The sequence below is a fragment of the Melanotaenia boesemani genome, chromosome 16, assembly GCF_017639745.1.
Source record: "Melanotaenia boesemani isolate fMelBoe1 chromosome 16, fMelBoe1.pri, whole genome shotgun sequence".
NCBI classification, from domain to species: domain Eukaryota; kingdom Metazoa; phylum Chordata; class Actinopteri; order Atheriniformes; family Melanotaeniidae; genus Melanotaenia; species Melanotaenia boesemani.
Window position 1 is genome coordinate 31,890,964 of NC_055697.1, and position 14,192 is coordinate 31,905,155.

Sequence of the window (14,192 nt, forward strand, 5' to 3'; positions counted from 1 at the left end):
CCTCCAGAGCAGGTCACAGGTGGTGCTCAGGTGAAGTTTGAATTGTGGGTCAACTAAAATTCTGAAGATGCTCAGAACACAAAGAATGCGAAGAGAAGGTTTGTCCTGGCTCAGACTCAGCAGGTGATTCTTGTTTTGATAGTCCGTCATCTTCCCGCCCTCAGCCGGAGTTCTCAGCTACAGTGAGATTAAGGCTGCACGATACTGAGAACATGCGACATGCGATGACACTTTCATGATAAATAAAATACTGGGATATGCAATGTCTTTCAGCTTTAGGTGTTGTGCAAACAGACACCAGGTAGTTGGTACTCTATAGCCTATTGAGGTAACAGAAAAAAAATAACAAAATAAATGGATTATTTAAAAATAATTGTTTTATTATATAAGAATTGCACCTGACCACAGCTGACTACAACTGCTGTGTAACTAGAACATCTTAGGTCAGGGGTGCCCAGGTCCAGTCCTTGGTACAATAGTTTAAATAAATGTAAACAGAAATCGAACTGCAGTGGCTCTTGTATTACATGCTTTCATGTTTTCTTTGCTCGTTATGTGGTGATGCCCTAGCCTGCCAAACTAAGTTTTGTGAGGGCAAAAAAACAACATATAATGGGATAGAACATAGCTAAACTCAAGTAGAAGTGTTAGAAAACACACCCTGTGCTTTTACAGATGATGCTATATCACATAGGATACTGCACTGAGTGTGTGTGTGTTCTCTGTCATATGTGCCTGTGTGTGTGCAAACTTGCCAGAGTCTAAACTGAGGCAAGTTCTTGGTCAGAAAAACCAGCAGGTGCGTTCACATGTAACAATATTCCCTGATGCGCTAAAAAGTCCCTCTGAACTACTCGCAGGTATACAGAGATTTTTCCCAGCAAGTTCACTCACCTGTGGGAAGGTGGAGTTTCCACCAAGCCAAGGATCTGCCTCACTGTCGGTGGTGGGGGACAACAAGTAGCTGTTGAGTTCAGCTTCCATTGCCTGTGACAGCTGCTGAGGTTGGGAGTGAGGCTGTCTTAAAGAAACTGCCCAATGATTTGTTTCTTCACAGTGGGACCGGGTGGATTCATGGGCCGGGCTTCCTGGGTGCTTTCTCCTTGGAACAAAAGAGGGCGGGGCATAAAGGAAATTATACATTAATAATTTTAATTTGGTCCATTTAATATCAAGCAATATCAGCTTAATATCGTTGAAATATTTATCACCAGTACTTGAATAAAAATAGTTTTTATAGTTTTATAGTTACCTTTTGTGCTGCTTCCCATTCTGACATGACCCTGGTTTTCCTGTAAATGCAGCTAGCTTTGAATCTGGGATCCAGGAAGCGTGCCGTATCCCGACGTTCCTGGGTGGCTGGGTTCTCATACTGTGTGTTCATGTAGCTGAGGATTTTATTCCTAATTGATTTAGTTAGGTCACTGTCTTTATCAGTCTCTGTAAGAACTGATGTCTTCTTCAGGTGAAGGACTGGTTTCACACGTGAAACACTGACGTAACTCACCTGAGAGCACCAGTAAGTTGCTGCAGAGGACTTAATGCCCGGTTTATTGACTCAAGCACATCCAGATCTTGCCCGGTGGGAATCAAATGATTTTCTGTCTGCTGAGAGGACGTCTGAGGCCCGTTGCTGCTCCAGAACTCTTTCTGTCCTCTTCTGTCTTGATGCCCACCTGGTGGGCATGCAGGGATGAGTGAGTGCTGCGGGAGGTTGAGTTCCTGCATCTTTTTTCCATCTTCCAGCTATGGCAGAAATTCCCCACCAACTTTTTGCACAGCTGAACAGCTCGAGCAACACGAACATCATGTTTAGCTGCATTTTCTGGGGAAATGAGAGAAAACGAGACGCAGACCAAAAATTATTTAAAATATGTGAATAAAAATTGTGTTGTATACCAGAAATTCATATCCACAATAATCCACGAATCATGCTAATAATTCACCCTTTTAGTGCAGCGTTATTCAGCAAGCGGTGTGTGTGTGTGTGTGTTAAAATCAACCGTTTATAAAGCAGTGAGCTACACAATGTCTTTGTTTTTTTAATTATATGCTTCACCATCACTTTAAAAATGTGTTTCCTATGCTTATCCACTTTAACCATTTCTCCTCTATTTCTCTTATAATCCCTTTTCTAAATTGGAACAAATTAATGAATGTTGTCCTCTGACTGCAAATGACAGCCTGTTCAAGCATTAAAACCACGAAAACAGGCGGTTTTAGGGAAACCTGCGCTCTGTTTTCATCAGTTCAGCAGTGCGTCTTTTTAATCCGTCTAATTCACAATTTCTCACGAGTATTTCGCTACCTCCGTCATTCGGTGGCGTCGGTTTGTCTGTTAGCAGCATAACTCAAAGTTATTAACAGCTTTTGATTAAATTTTCAGGAAATCTCAGAAATGGAATAAAGGAACAAGTAATGAGATTTTTGGGGTGTTCCAGACCATCGCCTGGATCCAGGAATTTTTTAAAGGAGTCTTGACTGTGGGGATATAAGGAACATTTTACCATTAGAGGTTCTAACTCAAAAATGATAAATAATATAATTTATTTAAAAGCACCTTTCAGGTCACTCAAGGACACTGTACAATAAAAGAAACAATAAAATACAAGCTGCTATTTAAAAGAAACACTGATACAGGGATAAAAACAAGTGTACTTAGGAAAGGTGCTGTTTTCAAGAAGTGAGTTTTGAGTTTGGAAAAATAACAGTTCCCACAATCATTGACCCCCCAGTCATTACGATGGCTTGGTGGTGGCCTGTGCTCGTTTCCCTGGGCCGTGTCCTCGGCTGCAGCAGCAGCTTCATGGTCAGCATCAAAACGTAAATTAAGCAGCAGATCATCCGTTTCCTTCCTGTTGCAGGGAAAACTCGTCAGAAAACAACCGACTTCTGCAGGAACTTTTCCACCTGATGGGGTTTAGGCTGTGAGTTGGATATGAAGACATTCTTGGCTTTATGTGTTTATAATATATTCATTTTTCAGAAATGAATCCACAAAGATTAACAGATTTATTTATTTCAGAATGAACAAATGGTTAATGAATATATAAATGAGTACAGCCGACTGTAGACTCGCAGCTTTTAATCCATCCGTTGGTAAAATGTCTGCATGAACGTTGAATGATCAGAGGTTTATAAATTTATGACGGGTGTAGGAACTTCCACCAAACACCAGGTAAACACCGACGTCTGAGACTGAAACAGGTGGAAACATCTAAACCTGCGCTTCATTCACTGTTCAGAAGATTGTAATAAAGTTGTTGTAAATGCTGTAAAAAAGGTTTGCTTCTCTTTGTGAGGCTGTTTCTTTCAGCGTGTTTTTAACCGTTTACTGATGCGAAACCTGAAAGCGTGGACGTGAACAGCAGCCAGGTGCCTCCAAAATGATGGAGAAAGCCGCGGAGATGTTGCTTAATGACTTTTAATAAATGACAGATTCAGATTAAATTCTTAATTCAGCGTGATGGAACGTTTTAAGACTGGTCAGGAGGCCTGACTGATTTCTTTTTTCTCATCCTGGACGACGAGACGTTTATCCTGGAAGTGGAAAATCTCAAGATTCTTCAGTTCTGTGATTTCGTGATCTGGCGGCTCCCCGGGCGCTCCGTGTCTGACACGCTTCCGGTGTGAGTTTACGTGCTGCGGAGGTCAGAGCGAACCCGCTGCGCAGCCGGAATGTGGCGAACCCGGTGGAAAATGGCTAGCTCAGGAGCTGGTAGGACTGGACTTCCAGGTAAACAAACACGCTGAGCAGAACAAAACAAACTGAAGGCAGAAATCAACTCACCGTTCAGCCTAGCAGCACTACGGGGATTTTGTTCCTCACCCACAACCTCCATTCTGTATAACAATTTCCTCTGCCTCTCTTTTACAATACACATGCTCTCTGTGAGGGGCGGGACTTGGTGACGGAGCGTGCCTGGGTCTGCGTTTGTGATTGGTTGGGAGGAAGTAATGACTGTGGTATTAAGCTACGAGATGGTCTATAATGAAAAAAGGGAAAATATTTTTCTACTCAACCTTTTTTTTTTTCCATTTCACCACATGTCTATCCATTGAGATATATTATTGTTTACATCAGCAGAGCGGTGCATTCTGGGTAGTGTGGTGACTCTGACCTCAGTTCGCTTTCCTGGTTCAGTCAGAAGCTGGATTTCCTGCTGTGAGGTCAGACGGGTGTCAGTTGATCGGTTTAAAGTCTCTTGTTCATCAGAAAACATCTGGGTTACTTTTTTCTCAGGCATCGGTGTTTTCTTTATTAACCTGTCAGTTTTCTTACAGGTCTGTATTTATTAGTACTCTCCATTTCATGTTTCAGGTTAACCGGGAGGTGAGGCTCGCATGCTCACAGGAGGAAGAGGAGAAGCTGAGCTGATTGTAAGAGGCAGCAGAGAGGATGAAGAGCATGAGGTGAGGAGGAGAAAGTGTCCATCGTCTGCCTGTTTGTGTGGACAGACTCGTCTTATTCTGGATTATGTTAAACCAGTTCTTCAGCTTGACACATGAACAAGACTTCCTGTTAAAATCAGCTGTTTTTCCTGACCAGCAGGTAAGATCTCAGGTGTGAATGTTTGAACTCTGACAGCTGATTCTGTGTTTCAGGTCTTATCACTTCTATGGATGAAGTCCATGCAGAAGACGCTCACAGCTCAGGTACAAACACACACCTGGTGGACTGGCTTTAGGTCGTCTGTGGAGATCAGCTGGGCTCTGTTCTGGAGCTTCAGAAATGGTTACCGGGAACCTAAAAAATCTGTTCAGAGCAAGCTGTTAAAGTTCAGACTGTTTTTATGAGACGTTTGTCTGCAGACTGAACCATAAAACGTGGCAGTTTGAGTGGAAGCTCCAAGATTTCTGCAAAACCTGAACTCATGAAAACATTTCACACCTAGAGGAGAACCCAGCTCCAACATGTGATCTCATGTGGATCAGCTGTAGTCCGGCTCCACCCTCCGACCATATACGGTCACGAAATGGTGTCAGCTGAACAGCAAACTTCAAATGAAAGTAGTGGTGATGTCACAGATGGTGTCTGATCCATCAGCTGGACTTTGTGTCACGTATGAATGTTTCAGCACGTCAGTGAACGTACTTACAGAGATGGAAATTTGTGTGCCACACAGGAAGTGACACAGAAATCGATGGCCCTCATTGGCTCCCTGAGGGCAGCACGTGGTCATGTGCCACTAACGGGCTTAATGGAGCAGAAAGTCAGGGTCAGGATTCCTGCGTGACACACAGCTGTGCAGCGGTTCTGGTGGTTCTGTGATCACCGACTCACTTTATTCATTTTACATCCTCATCCACAATCGTAATGCATAAAATAAGAAAACCCTTCATCTAATCACAAATTATCAAAGTACACACTTTCCAAACATTTAATGCTAAGCTAACAGATGCTACCAGCTGCAGTGTAAGTGACATCACACACAGCCGTTTACATGAGCAGTCTGTAAGCAAGCAAACATCCTGACAGCAGCCATGTCGTTTTCATGATTAGCATGTTAACAGCATTAGCTTCTCTCTGTCATTCACATCAACAGGCTAACATGCTAACATTAGCCTCCTGCAGATCAATGCAGGAACACTTCCTGTTCTAAAAAATAAAGCGATCAATGTGTGGCCCGAGGCCGCTTCACACACACATGGTGTTTGATATTGATGAGGGGCAACCGAGCATAGATCTGCACAGAGAGAGAGAGAGAGGTGGATGTTGGTGCGACCGTGGTAACAGGGTCCAGTTGTGGTGGTGGCGTCGTGGCGAGCAGTAGGTGGGCGAGCGGCAGGTCACTACCTCATCAAAAACTTGTTCTCCTGGCAGGACTGACAGACCAACCGGACCGAGGACAGGAAGGACGCCGGTCAAGAATGACGAGTGCCGCCCCGGCCAGGAAGCCGTACCGAAAGGCTCCGCCACAGCACCGTGAGACACGCCACACCCTGCCCACTGCTTCGCCTGCGCTGCAGCCCGACATCAATCAGGTAAAGAAATGCACCTTGAACACACCTCCACACCCTCCCCAGCATGTCACCCGCATTACCGGGTCACAACATGGTGTCCAGATCTCGCCAGCGCCAGCCTCAGACAGCGAACTGGACGTCTCCAGCCTTTCCAGTCTGGAGCTCTGCATTCCCCCTCCACCACTCTTCAGCAGCCCGGCTCATCAGCCTAACCGGATCAACCGGACCAGAACTGCGGCCAGTGTCTTGGCGTCTGAGCATCACATCGCAATCCCTTACCATTGTCCAAGTCCTCAATACACCTCGAAGAGTTTTCAAAGCAGAAGAATCCACAGAAGCTCCGCCCCAGCCAAGAAACATCCGTTGCGGGAGCCCAGGGGGCAGCACCACAGCCAGGCTCACTGGACTCAGACCGCTACAGGTCGGACACAAACCGCTGGACCCACAAAAGGCATCCTAAAGCAGCCAGCATCACTAGGTGTGGATCACACCTATGATGTCATCAGGAAGTCCAAGTCGGTGGAGCTGCTGGACGATGGCGCCGCCCGCCACGTGCCAACTCATATGTTGGACCAGGCGGAGCCGCGGAAGCCGTCTTCGCTGAGGTCTTCGGCCCCGTCGTCCCCCTGCAGGACCAACTGGAACTGGAAGATGCAGATTTTAGAGGAGAAGGTCCGCTTCTCCAACTTTCTGGACGAGATCACCTGTCGGGTCCTCAGTCCCGCCCGCCTCACACTGTTGGGCAAATCTCATAACAGAGGGCGAGAAAGCTCCTCCCACCAGGGTGGCCGTCACCGCAGTGACAGGAACCGGCATGTGGACCCTACTGAAAGGACTCGGCGCTGGGACGACTGGGTCGCCTCGGTGCGGCGGCCCAACAGCTGGTGCCCGACCTTGCAGGAGGAGGGGGCGGGGCATGATGACATCACAGAGAAGGCGAGGTCAAATGAGGATGTGACCAGAAGAGTAAAAATTGAGGCTCAGGAGGCAAAACAGCCTCGGAGACACAAACGTCCGCTGTCCAATCAGCTTTTGCTGTCTCAGATCCAGGTAGGTCAGAGGAGGAGCAACTCCTCCTCCTCCATCTTCCCCCTGCTCCTGCACCTCCTCCACCCCTCCACTCCTTCCTCCGCCCTGGACTGGTTCTGCACTGGTGTTTGACTGGATTCAGACTGGTTAGACTGAGAGGAGCAGGAACTAAGGAACTCAGACGTTGGGGTTCTCTAACAAAGTTTTGGTTCTTCCCTTCAAAATTTGAAGGTTTCCAGTGAAAGTTGATGATGAGGATCAGGAAACAGTCTGAGTTCTGTTTTTTAATCAATATTCTAAATGAAAATGGTGGTAATCAATTATAAATTATGTGAATAAGGTCTTCTGAGCCTGAAATACCCACAATGCATCAGTGCAAATGCCAGGTCATTTATCTTCTCTCCTGATATTGATCAGACCTGATCAGTTCAGGTCTGTAACTCATCGTTAGAGCTGAACGGAGCCTTCTGATTGGCTGCTCTGCTTCTATGGACGATCAATGGAGCAGCTGAGAGGGTCGGTCATATGACACCTGTTGCATGCTGGGAACTCACGCTTGGTTGTTTCTGTATGTCGACACAGATCAACAGACTTTAATGCTGCTTTATCAACACCGACTGACCTGGCAGTGACTGAAAGTCAGGAGGTCCTGGAGAAGGTCCTGGAAAACAAGGACAGACCTCCAGGTGAAAAGAGTCCAGGTCCTATCACGTTCAGAGGCCTGAAGAACAAAGCTGAAACCCCAGAACATAAAAGGGTGACAGGCTTATTGATCAGTGAAAGGGATGGAGAAGACTTCATTTGACCAGGACTCAGTCCCAAGCAAAGTCCTGAAACCCAGTCTTGAACCCAGCAGGAGAAGTAGAGCCGTTGAATAAGGATCGTGTCTTTAACCCTTCAACTACTGTAATTATGACAGGCCACTTTTTTTTCTTTTTTTTTAAATTGGGGGAATAAGGAAATAATTTAGCACATTTTCCAGGACAAAACTTTATGCCATTATTTTATTATCAATGTTTAAAACATTGTATGTAAAAAGCATGAAACATGAATAACATTTAAAGATTTAATAAAAATGAAATTAAACCAGTTTTATATCTTCTTAAATATGTTTTTTTTCTAGAGCTTCCAGTACGACTGAGTACACATAAAAAATAGAAAAAATTCACAAACTTCGAGAATAAAGACGTAATTTTAGGAGGAATAAAGTCGTAATATTAGGAGGAATAAAGACGTAATATTAGGAGGAATAAAGTCGTAATATTAGGAGGAATAAAGTCGTAATATTAGGAGGAGTAAAGTTGTAATATTAGGAGGAATAAAGACGTAATATTAGGAGGAATAAAGTCGTAATATTAGGAGGAATAAAGTCGAAATATTAGGAGGAATAAAGTCATAATATTAGGAGGAATAAAGTCATAATATTAGGAGGAATAAAGTCGTAATATTAGGAGGAATAAAGACGTAATATTAGGAGGAATAAAGACGTAATATTAGGAGGAATAAAGTCGAAATATTAGGAGGAATAAAGTCATAATATTAGGAGGAATAAAGTCGTAATATTAGGAGGAATAAAGACGTAATATTAGGAGGAATAAAGTCGTAATATTAGGAGGAATAAAGTCGTAATATTAGGAGGAATAAAGACGTAATATTAGGAGGAATAAAGTCGTAATATTAGGAGGAATAAAGACGTAATATTAGGAGGAATAAAGTCGTAATATTAGGAGGAATAAAGTCGAAATATTAGGAGGAATAAAGTCGTAATATTAGGAGGAATAAAGTCGTAATATTAGGAGGAATAAAGTCGTAATATTAGGAGGAATAAAGTCGTAATATTAGGAGGAATAAAGTCGTAATATTAGGAGGAATAAAGTCGTAATATTAGGAGGAATAAAGTCGTAATATTAGGAGGAATAAAGTCGTAATATTAGGAGGAATAAAGTCGTAATATTAGGAGGAATAAAGTCGTAATATTAGGAGGAATAAAGTCGTAATATTAGGAGGAATAAAGTCGTAATATTAGGAGGAATAAAGTCGTAATATTAGGAGGAGTAAAGTACAGAGCAACCAGTTCCAGCCATTTCCCGCCACTTAAGCAGCGATTTCCTCCAAGTCCACCTGCTTCTTTTTGCAGAATAGATTAATTTTCTTTCCTGATAACGTGGTGCTGATGTGCCAAAAGATTAAGAATCTCTTGGTTTGTGAAACCTATGCTGAAGTACAACTTCACAAAAAGCTCCACAGCCCTTATTTTAACCTTCCTCTTGTAAAACTGCTTCAAACATTATGACTTTATTCTTGTAAAATTACTTTTTTCTCTTAATATTATGACTTTTTTGTCATAAATTACGACTTTCTTCTCATAATATTGTGACTTTATTCTCGAAGCCTGAAAAAAATATTTTCTTAAGTTGGGCCTAATACTCCGTCGTGTTTCAGTGTCCATGTTATTATTTGTCCATGTTGAGCTGAGCTGCAGCGCTTTGCACTCCGTACATCTGCAAGGAATCATTAAAAAATAAGAAATATGAGATTAGATTTATCCAAAAGGACACTTCTGTGTTCCTAGGAAGAAATTAATGTGTGACGTAGTAAAACACAGAAAGTAGAAAAAACCTGTCGGCTGGGTGTAAATAATCCAGAATATTGAAAACTGTGCGACTTACTGGGAACGTTCCTCCTGTCCACCCTCTACAAATCTTCATGAAGCTTTCCTGGACATTTCTTCATTATACAAAGTTATTACTAATAAAAATTTTGTAAAGTTAAATTGCTGTGAAAAAGCAAACAGGCAAAAACACAAGAAAAAACTTGCAAACTATATTTACAGCACAGACATGCTTTACACACAACGCTGCTACAGTGCAGAGCGGTTTAAATGCTGCTCTATAGTAGTTAAAAAGCTTTACTGTCTGTCTAAACGGCTGATTTTGAGGTTTCTGATGTCACCCCCTCCCCTTCAGTACCGAACTACATCGTATTTAATTGGAAAAGTAGTGTCCTCTTCCAGAATCCACTGGAGTTACACTGATCGACCAAAAGCCTGAGGAGTCACGGTAAATTGAAATGCACACGTCATTTTCTTTGGTAACAGGATTAACTTCAGCCCTCCCCAGTAACACTGCTGGTAACAGACTGGTTCAGGACTGTTTTCAGAATAATTTACAAGTAATGTTGATTTTCTGCGTAGTGAGACCACGGAGGTCCAGATCAGCTGCCTGACGTGGGAGCTGCTGTATCAGGCCATCTTGTTCTCTGGCTTCAGTCTGGTCTGCCCCTGAAAGCAGGAGTCTGATGGAGTTAATCAGGTTTTGGTTTTGGATCAAATTCTGCATGTAGTGCAGGCCCCCGTCTGTGAGGAGGAAGTGGAGACTGGGTGTCATGTGACCAGAGAGCTGGTGGTCCTGAAGGTTTCCTCATGTTTGCCCCTGCAGCACTGAGCTGCTAGAGACACATTCATGTTGTCTCAGTTGTTTGTAGTTATTTGTTTTTATCGTTAGAAATTGTTTAACCCGAGGAAACGTCAACTTATCTGGTTTTAAAACCGACTGTTTCAGTGAACAGAGGGATTGTTCTGACTTTTCTCTGCTCTGTTTCAGGAGGCCTTATCAGACTCTGACAGGATCAGGTGAGTCAGCTTTGTATCTTTTAACAAACATGATTTTCAAACAGCGGATGTACAGCTGTATGCAGACATTTACATTTTAAGCTCTGGTGACTGATCAAAACATGATGTCATAGTTTGATTAGGGAATCACTGCACACACACACACACACACACACACACACACCTTGGTTGTTTTCCTGTTGTCATTCTGTTCAGTCTATTTACATCTCTGGGCCCTGGTTCTGACTTCCTTCTGACTGATCCGTCCTGGAGAACAACAGTTGCTGAGACCCAGGCGCAAAAACATCGGCCATGACGTTTTGCTGCAGACCAGCCCGTTTACGATCATGCCCCACAAATCTTTGTGCTCCCTTACGTGTGAATATTAACCATGCACCTTCTTAAAACTATGCAGGGAGTTAGCAGGAGTCCGTGAGAGTAAACCAACTTTGTGTTTGATGGACAAAGAAAATAGAACAGACACGAGGAATGAAGGATCAGATGAAAACTGGTCCTGTTGCTGCTCTCCTCTTCTAGAGATGTTATTTCAACCAGGGAGACAAACGTTGCATTAGTTTAACATATCGACTAACATGTAAATAAACAAAAATAAAAGTGTTTTATTTCTCTATATTGCCCATCAACAACTGCACAGAACAGGGGAGCCCAAGTCCAGTCCTTGAGATCTACTAACCTGCAACTTTTAGATACATCCCTTTTTCAAATCACCTGTATCCAGTGTCTGAATCCCCTCATCCACGTGTTATTTATCTATGCAGAGGCCTGGTAACGGGGCATTCATTTGATTCAGGTGTGTTGGAGAAGGGATGCATCTAAAAGTTGCAGGATAGTAGATCTTGAGGACCGGACTTGGGCACCCCTGGCATAGAAGCTGCCCCTAACACATTTAGACCCAAAAGCATCCAGCTAATAACAAACTGGCTAAAAAAGAAAACCAGAAAGCTGGCTCACTGTTGATGAATGATGGTTAAAAATCATCTTCTCACTTTCAGTAAGATGATTTAGTTCAGGAAGAAATAAGAATTTAAATCTGCTGTTTTAACCAGTGAAGACAACCAGTTAACCAGTCAACACCACCAGTTAACCACCAGCTGTTCTCCTGCTGGAAACACTGATTTAATCAATTTAATAAATGTAACAATTAACGCGTTAATACAAACCTTTATTAACGCAACGCTTTATTAACGCAATGCTTTATTAACGCAAGGCTTTATTAACGCAAGGCTTTATTAACGCAAGGCTTTATTAACGCAACTCTTTATTAACGCAAGGCTTTATTAACGCAAGGCTTTATTAATGCAAGGCTTTATTAACGCAACTCTTTATTAACGCAAGGCTTTATTAACGCAAGGCTTTATTAACGCAAGGCTTTATTAACGCAAGGCTTTATTAACGCAACTCTTTATTAACGCAAGGCTTTATTAACGCAACTCTTTATTAACGCAAGGCTTTATTAACGCAAGGCTTTATTAACGCAAGGCTTTATTAACGCAACTCTTTATTAACGCAAGGCTTTATTAACGCAACTCTTTATTAACGCAAGGCTTTATTAACGCAAGGCTTTATTAACGCAACTCTTTATTAACGCAAGGCTTTATTAACGCAACGCTTTATTAACGCAATGCTTTATTAACGCAAGGCTTTATTAACGCAAGGCTTTATTAACGCAAGGCTTTATTAACGCAAGGCTTTATTAACGCAAGGCTTTATTAACGCAAGGCTTTATTAACGCAAGGCTTTATTAACGCAACTCTTTATTAACGCAACGCTTTATTAACGCAACGCTTTATTAACGCAAGGCTTTATTAACGCAAGGCTTTATTAACGCAAGGCTTTATTAACGCAAGGCTTTATTAACGCAACGCTTTATTAACGCAAGGCTTTATTAACGCAACGCTTTATTAACGCAAGGCTTTATTAACGCAACGCTTTATTAACGCAAGGCTTTATTAACGCCGTTCATTTTTTAAATCGCGTGTTAAGTTTTTTTTTGTTTGTTTTTTTGTTGCTCGCTGGCTTTGATGACAGAAACATGGCGTCCATGTCTCTCTTCCTGCTGCAGCGGTGCGTCTGATGTAATCCGGAGAGAGCAGGTTTATTAACATGAAGAGACGTTTTCTGTTTGAAACTTAAGAAAGAAGAAGAAGAACCGACGTTTCTCTTTGTCTAAACCTGCAGATAGAACATTGTGATTTTTGGACGGGAAACTGCTCCCAAAAGACCAGGAGGAACATTTAATTTCTTTTTTATTTTTTTTAATTTTTTTTAATTTATGCAAGACAGCAAAGGTGAGCCATGTTTTCTGACTTTTACAAACGTGCAGCATAAATCGGGTCTTCTTCTGCCTCTGGTTCGGTGGATCTTGGTCGTAGCGAGATGAAACTTCCAGCTGTGGAATCTGTGAGATGTGAGCTTTCAGTAGAGGAGCCGTTTGTTCGTGTTCATGCCGTGGGGTGGACACGGGGAGACATCATCTGTGTTTACATATTTTTCTGACTTCATGTACCTGGTCTTTGAATTGTTTGTTGTCTTAACTGTGTGTGTTGGTGATAGAAATGGTTTGGTGAGCTGGTAGCTGAGATTCTGGACTTTCTGTGGATACCACACGTTTAGTTGCACATCTGATGCTACACCTGGAAACGAGATGTTAACCCCTTAACTCCTAGTAGCGGAGGCTGCAGGTGAAGTCAAGCTAAAAATTAAAATTTAGAGAATTTTTTGGTCAAAAACCTGGATAATGAAGCAGTGAAGGTGCATGGATGGAAGTTATTGTGCATATTGTGAATATTTCTCTCTCCTCACCATCTAGAAGCTGTGAGATTCTCATCCTGCTTTCTGTCTGTTCACCTGATGCTGATATTCATCACATATTGTTCCTTCTGTGTTTAGAAGGAAGCAGCTTCACAGCTTTAAATTCATCCTGCTGACTTTTTACCTTTTAGTTAGTAAATCCTGAACATTTCATCCTTCTTTCTCATAAATATTGTTTAGTGCAGGGGTCTGCAGCCTTTCCAATCCAAAGAGCCATTTTTCCCTCAGCCAGCTAAATAAAACTACTTTAGAGACGCAAATGTTATTAGACTTTTCAAAAAGGAAACTTAATATATATTTTAATGAAGAGTCTCCATAGGATGTTTGTTATTTTTAAAGAACCACATTTTTATTTCTGTTTTAAAATAAAGAAAAACATAAACCTTTATAAAAAAGAGGATGTTGTAGAAAATTATGTAAAGTAAAAAAAAAGTCTATGGTTTCCAACCTAATGACAAGAAAGATAGATGTTTAGAGACATTGTGGAAGGTCCAGAGAGACACTTGCAGCTCCAGAGTCGCAGGCTGGACACCCCTGATGTTTGTAAACCACAATTTACTGCGTTTTCTTTTTATAGCTGTAGGCCTTCTTTTAAAGGAAAGAGACATTTTGCGCGTAACATTGCGATTATTCTCATGACATGATTAGAGCTAAGGAAAGGAGCTTCGATGCTTCCTTTATCTTATTTTAGGAAACGCCGATGCATCATTTTTGACAGGAGATAATTCCCAGAATTCCTTGTGGCTGGTGATGCTGG

General features: G+C 42.3%; 1 pseudogene; it reads left to right on the forward strand.

Moving 5' to 3' along the window:
- The window catches only part of LOC121655540, a 28,299-nt pseudogene that overhangs the window by 4,524 nt on the left and 9,583 nt on the right, over positions 1 to 14,192 (forward strand).